We start from the raw sequence: 7,693 nt of genomic DNA on the forward strand, positions 1-7,693 counted from the left end.
ATATGATGATTTTATTCCTAGATTTTTAAGGAGTCTCCATACTATCTTCCATAGTGGATGTATCAGTTTACATTCCCACCAGCAATGCAAGAGTATTCCCTTTTCTCCACACCCTCTCCAACATTTATTGTTTGTACACCTTTGATGATGGCCATTCTGATTGGTGTGAGGTGGTATCTCATTGTAGTTTTGATTTGCATTTCTCTGATAATGAGTGATGTTGAGCATCTTTTCATATGCTTGTTAGCCATCTGTATGTCTTCTCTGGAGAAATGTCTCTTCAGGTCCCTTTCCCACTTTTTGGTTGGGTTGTTTTCTTTTCTGGTGTTAAGTTGTATAAGCTGCTTGTATATTTAGGAAATTAATTCTTTATCAGTTGTTTCCCTTGCTATACTTTTCTCCCATTCTGAGGGTTGTCTTTTCCTGTTGTTTGTAGTTTCCTTTGCTGTGCAAAAGCTTTTAAGTTTAATTAGGTCCCACTTGTTTATTTTTGTTTTTATTTCCACAACTCTAGGAGATGGATCATAGAAGATTTTGTTTTGATTTACATCATTGAATGTTCTATGTTCTCTTCTAAGAGTTTAATAGTTTCTGGTCTTACATTTAGTCTTTAATCCATTTTGAGTTTATCTTTCTGTATGGCATTAGGTAGTGATCTGATTTCATTAGTTTGTACATAACTGTCCAGTTTTCCCAGCACCACTTATTGAAGAGGCTCTATTTGCCCCATTGTGTATTTTTGCCTCCTTTGTCAAAAATAAGGTAACCATAGGTGCATGGGTTTATCTCTGGGTCTCTTATCTTGTTCCATTGGTCTATATGTCTGTTTTTGGGCCAGTACCATACTGTTTTGATGACTCTAGCTTTGTAGTGTAGTCTGAAGTCAGGAAGGTTGATTCCTTCAGCTCCATTCTTTTTTCTCAAGACTGCTTTGGCTACTCGGGGTCTTTTGTGTTTTCATATAAATTGTGACATTTGTTGTTCTAGTTCTGTGAAAAAATCCATTGGTAATTTGATAGGGATCACATTGAATCTGTAGATTGCATTTGGTAGTATAGTCGTATTCACAGTGTTGATTCTTCTGACCCAGGAACATGGAATATCTCTCCATCTGTTTATGTCGTCTTTTATCTCTTTCATCAGTGTCTTATATTTTTCCATATACAGGTCTTTTGTTTCCTTAGGTAGGTTTATTCCTAAATATTTTATTTATTTATTTATTTTGCAGTGGTGAATGATATTGACTCCTTAATTTCTCTTTCTGATTTTTCATAGTTAGTGTATAGGAGTGCTAGTGATTTCTGTGCATTGACCTTATATCCTGCAACTTTGCTGAATTAGCTGATTAGCACTAGTAATTTTCTGATAGTTTCTTTTGGGTTTTCTATGTACAGTATCATGTCATCTGCAAACAGTGAGAGCTTTACTTCTTCTTTTCTGATATGGATTCTTTTTATTTCATTTTCTTCTCTGATTGCTGTAGCTAGGACTTCCGAAACTATGTTGAATAATAGTGGTGAGAGTGGACACTCTTTTCTTGTTACTGTCCTTAGAGGGAAATTTTTTAGCTTTTCACCATTGAGAATAAAATTTACTGTGGGCTTTTCATATATGGCCTTTACTATGTTGATATAGGTTCCCTCTATGCCCAATTTTTGAAGCGTTTTTATCATAAATGGATGTTGGATTTTGTTGAAGGCTTTTTCTGCATCTTTTGAGATGATCATATGATTTCTATCTTTCAATTTGTTGATAAGGTATATCACGTTGATTGTTTTGCATATATTGAAGATCCCTGCATCTTCCCTTGCATCCCTGAAATAAACCTGACTTGATTATGGTGTTTGAGCTTTTTAATGTGTTGTTGGATTCTGTTTGCTAGAATTTTGTTGAGGATTTTTGCTTCTATGTTCATCACTGAGATTGGCCTGTAGTTTTCTTTTTTCATGCTGTATTTTGCTGGTTTTGGTATCACGGTGATGGTGGCCTTGTAGAATGAGTTTGGAAGTATACCTTCCTCTGCAATTTTTTGGAAGAGCTTCAGAAAAGTAGGCATTAGCTCTTCTCTAAATGTTTTATAGAATTCCCCTTTGAATCCCTCTGGCCCTGGACTTTTGTTTTTGGGGAGACTTTTGACCATGGATTCAATTTCAGTGTTTGTAATTGGGTCATTCACAGTTTCTATTTCTTCCTGGTTCAGTCCTGGGAGGCTGATCTTTTCTAAGTATCTGTCCATTTCTTCTAGGTTGCCCTTTTTATTAGCATATAGTTGCTCATAATATTCTCTTATGATCCTTTGAATTTCTGTGTTGTCTGCTGTAAGCTCTCTGTTTTCATTTCTAATTTTATTGATCTGATTGTTCTCCCTTTTTTTGATGAGTCTGGCTAGTGGTTTGTCAATTTTGTTTATCTTCTCAAAGAACCAGGTTTTAGCTTTGCTAATCTTTGCTATTGTTCCCTTCATTTCTTTTTCAATTGTTTCTGCTCTGATTTCTATGATCTCCTTCCTTCTACTGACTTTGGGGGTTTTTATTCCTCTTTTTCCAGCTGCTTTACATGTAGAGTTAGGCTATCTATTTGATGCTTTTCTTGCTTCTTGAGATATGACTATATCACTATAAATCTCCCTCTTAGAACTGCTTTTGCTGAGCCCCATAGTTTTTGAGTTGTCATGTTTTCATTGCCATTTGTTTCTAGAAATCTTTTTATTTCTTTTCTTATTTCTTCAAAAACCTCTTTGTTATTAGTAATGTATTGTTTAATCTCCATGAGCTTGTGTTTTCTGTTTTTTTTTTTTTTTTCTCCTGTAGTTGATATCTAGTCTCATAGCATTGAGGTCAGAGAAGATACTTGATACAATTTCAATTTTCTTAACTTTACTGAGGCTTATTTTGTGGCCCAAGTTATGATCTATCCTTGAGAATGTTCCATGTGCACTTGAGAAGAAAGTGTATTCTTCTCCACTTGAAATAAAAGTGCTGAAGATATCAATTAGGTCCATTTGGTCTGATGTTTCATTTAAGGTTTGTTTCCTTATTAATTCTGTTTTGATGATATGTCCATTGGCTACCCACTCCAGTACTCTTGGGCTTCCCTTGTGGTTCAGCTGGTAAAGAATCTGCCTACAATGTAAGACACCTGGGTTCGATCCCTGGGTTGAGAAGATCTCCTGGAGAAGGGAAAGGCTACCTGCTCCAGTATTTTGGCCTGGAGAATTCCATGGACTGAATAGCCAATGAGGTCGCAAAGAGTCGGACATGACTGAGTGACTCACTTCACTTCACTTCACCATTGGCGAAAGCGGGTTTTTAAAGTTCCCTACTATTTTTGTGTTGCTGTCAATTTCTCCTCTTATGCCTGTTAATGTTTGCCTTATGTATTGAGGTGCTCCTATATTGGGTACATGCTGCTGCTGCTGCTAAGTCGCTTCAGTTGTGTCTGACTCTGTGTGACCCCATAGACGGCAACCCACCAGGCTCCCCCGTCCCTGGGATTCTCCAGGCAAGAACACTGGAGTGGGTTGCCATTTCCGTCTCCAATGCATGCAAGTGAAAAGTGAATGTGACGTTGCTCAGTCGTGTCCGATTCTTAGCGACCCCATGGACTGCAGCCCACCAGGCTCCTCCATCCATGGGATTTTCCAGGCAAGAGTACTGGAGTGGGGTGATATTGGGTACATAGACACTTGCAATTATTATGTCTTCTTCTTGGATTGATCCCTTGATCATTATATAGTGTCCTTCTTTGTGTCTTATGATATTCTTTATTTTAAAGTCTATTTTCTCTGAAATAAGTATTGCCACTCAGGCTTTATTTTGGTTTCCATTCACATGGAATATCTTTTTCCATCCTTTTACTTTCAGTCTGTATGTGTCTAGGTCTGAGATGGGCCTCCTGTAGGCAGCATATATATGGTTGTTTTTTTTTTTTTTTTTGTATCCATTCAGTTAGTCTGTATCTTTTGGTTGGTGCATTTAATCCACTTACATTTAAGGTGATTATTGATACTTATATTTCCATTGGCATTTTCTTGTTTGTTTTGGGTTTGTTTTTGTATTTCCTTTCTCTTATGTTTACTGGCTATGTAAGTCTTTAATATTTGTTGCAAGGCTGGTTTGGTGGTGCAGAATTCTCTTAACTTCTGCTTGTCTGTAAAGGTGAAAGTTTGTTGCTGAACCACAAAAAGACACTGGGATTCTTGGCCTCTGGAGGAAGAATTCAATCCAGGGCCAGAGAAGAGGCTTGATCGCTCAGAGCTTTAGTGTAATAAAATTTTATTAAAGTATAAAGGAGATAGAGAAATCTTCTGACATAGGCATCAAAAGGGGGCAGAAATAGTACCCCCTTGCTAGTGTTAGCAGTGGAGTTATATACTCTCCAATGAATCAAAAGAATTTCTGGAGGTTGTAAAGACCTCACCAGACTTTTTCCCATAATTTATATTTTAAGATAACAGGGTTAGTCAGAAGGTTTAATCCAGAGACTGTCCTCAGGCAGGATACATTATTGTTATATAATCCTGAGGAATGTAGAGGAAAAAACTTTTGTCCTTTCTTCCTTCTTGAGAATTCCAGACCCCTCTCTCCTTGGAGACCCCTAAACTTCTTATCAACTTGCCTAGGAAATGACTCTCTCAAAGGTTTTGATTTCTCCATCAATTTTTAATGAGATCTTTGCCAGCTATAGCAGTTGTGGCTGTAGGTTTTTCTCTTTCAATACTTTAAATATATCCTGCCATCTCCTTCTGGCCTGTAGAGTTTCTGCTGAAACATCTGCTGTTAGTGGTGTGGGTTTTCCCTTGTGGGTTACTTGTTGCTTTTCCCTTGCTTCTTTTAATATTATTTCTTTTTGCTTAATCTCTATTACCTTGACTAATACGTGTCTCGATGTGTTTCTCCTTGGGTTTAACCTGTATGGGACTCTCTGTGCTTCTTGGACTTGATCGACTATCTCCTTTCCCATGTTGGGGAAGTTTTCAACAATAATTTATTCAAAAATTTTCTCAGTGTCTTTCCTTTATTCTTCTTCCTCTGGGACCCCTATAACTCAAATGTTGGTGCTTTTAATATTGTCCCAAAGGTCTTTGAGGCTTTCCCAAATGTCTTTGAGGCTTTCCTCAATTCTTTTCATTCCTTTCTTTTTATTCTGCTCTTCAGCAGTTATTTCCACCATTCTGTCCTCTAGCTCACTTATCCATTCCTCTGCCTCAGTTATTTTGCTGCTGGTTCCTTCTAGTGTATTTTTAATTTCAGTAATTGTGTTATTCATCTCTGTTTGCTTATTCTTCATTTCTTCTATGTCTTGCTGATTGTATTAACTGTGTTAAAAGCTTCTTGCATTTTCTCCATTCTATTTTCAAGTCTTTGGAGCATCTTTGCTATCCTTATTCTGAATTCACTTTCAGGGAGATTACTTATTTTCTCTTTGTTTATTTGATCTTGTGAGTTTCTACCTTGATCTTTCATTTGTAATGTATTTCTCTGTCTTTTCATTTTCTTTTTCCTCCTAACTTGCTCCACTTGAGGTCTCCTTTCCCCAGGCTTTAGGGTTGCATTACTTCTTCCTTTTGATTTTTGCCCTTGGAGGGAAATGTTGGTTTGGTGGTTTGTGTTGATTTCTTGTTGAGGGTGACTTGTGCCTGTGTTCCCATTTCAGGGAGCTTAGCCTATCCCCCTGGAGGCCTGGAATCTTCTCCTATCACCTAGAGGTTGCTTTGTAGGAACTGGTCCATATTTTGATGCATTTTTAATGTATTTGGGGGGAGGCTGGCAATCTCCCCGTCTTACTCTTCTTCTTCTGTCTTCCCCATGTTTGCTGTCTTCTTCTGTCTTCCCCGTGTTTCTGAATACCTTTGTGCTAGAGAGGCTTCCATCATTTGTTTATGGCCATCTGAGCTTCTGGTGGAGCTAGTTCTCTACAGTATAACTCCATCTCTAGTTGAGATATTGTGTTTGGAACAGGTTATTATTATTTTCTTTTTACCATCAGAGGGAATTGTTGACTGAAAAAAAATAATAAATGAGAACGAAGCATGATTTCATGGACAGAACTGAATCTGAGGTACAGCATCTTAGATAGATCTAAGAGACAGACTGCTCAGAGAGGTAGAGGAGAAACTTTTGCTACAAAGGCCCAGTGGTTGGAACTTCAAAAGATTACTATTAATTAAAGAAGGTCAGATATCTCAAGTTAAAGATGTTAGTGCTTTTTTATGTATGGGAAAATGCAAGAATCTGGGCTCATTGAAATTACTACTTTTATGTGATTTCAGTTATGTGGGGCCAGTATCCTGTGCTTTCTCATCTTGAGCTCCTGAGGGTGCACTGCTGGGAAGTGGTTGCAGTAGTTGACTGCTTGATAGTACACATTATATTTCCATCCTAAGTTTCCCTGAGGCTTACTGTAGGGGGCAGCTATCATGTGATGGTTTGATGGCTGAAATATTCTTTATTTATTGATATAAGTTCAGTTCAGTCAGTCAGTCATGTCCGACTCTTTGTGAGCCCATGGATAGCAGTATGCCAGGGCTGCCTGTCCATCACCAACTCCGGAAGTTTACTCAGACTCATGTCCACTGAGTCCGTGATGTCATCCAACCATCTCATCCTCTATTATCCCCTTCTCCTCCCACCTTCAATCTTTCAGAGCATCAGGGTCTTTTCAAATGAGTCAGTTCTTCACATCAGGTGGCCAAAGATTTGCAGTTTCAGCTTCAACATCAGTCCATCCAATGGACACTCAGACTGATCTCCTTTAGGATGGACTGGTTGGACCTCCTTGCTGTCCAGGGGACTCTCAAGAGTCTTCTCCAACACCACAGTTCAAAAGCATCAATTCCTTGGCACTCAGCTTTCTTTATAGTCCAACTCTCACATTCATACATGATTACTGCAAACACCATAGCTTTGACTACACAGACCTTTATTTGTAAAGTAATGTTTATGCTTTTTAATATGCTGTCTAGGCTGGTCATAATTTTTCTTCCAAGGAGCAAGTGTCTTTTAATTTCATGGCTTCAGTCACCATCTGCAGTGATTTTGGAGCCCCAGAAATGAAGTCTGTCATTGTTTCCACTGTTTCCCCATCTGTTTGTCATGAAGTGATGGGACCGGATGCCATGATCTTTGTTTTCTGAATGTTGAGCTTTAGGCCAACTTCTTCACTCTCCTCTTTCAATTTCATCAAGAGGCTCTTTAGTTCTTCACTTTCTGTCATAAGGGTGGTGTCATCTGCATATTGGAGGTTATTGGTATTTCTCCTGGCAATCTTGATTCCAGCTTGTGCTTCATCCAGCCCAGTGTTTCTCATGATGTACTCTCTATATATGTTAAATAAGCATGGTGACATTATACAGCCTTGACATACTCCTTTCCAGATTTGGAACCAGTCTGTTTTTCCATGTCCAGTTCTAACTGTTCCTTCTTGACCTGCATATAGATTTCTCAGGAGGCAGATCAGGTGGTCTGGTATTCCCATCTCTATAAGAATTTTCCACAGTTTGTTGTGATCCACATAGTCAAAGGTTTTGGCATAGTCAGTAAAGCAGAAATATATGTTTCTCTGGAACTTTCTTGTTTTCAATGATCCAACAGATGTTGGCAATTTGATGTCTGCTTCCTCTGCCTTTTCTAAATCCAACTTGAATATCTGGAATTTCATCGTTCATGTACTGTTGAAGCCTGGCTTGGAGAAT

Source organism: Bos grunniens, chromosome 11 (genome assembly GCF_055505025.1).
Source record: "Bos grunniens cultivar Pamir isolate PY7600 chromosome 11, Bosgru_T2T1.0, whole genome shotgun sequence".
NCBI lineage: Eukaryota > Metazoa > Chordata > Mammalia > Artiodactyla > Bovidae > Bos > Bos grunniens.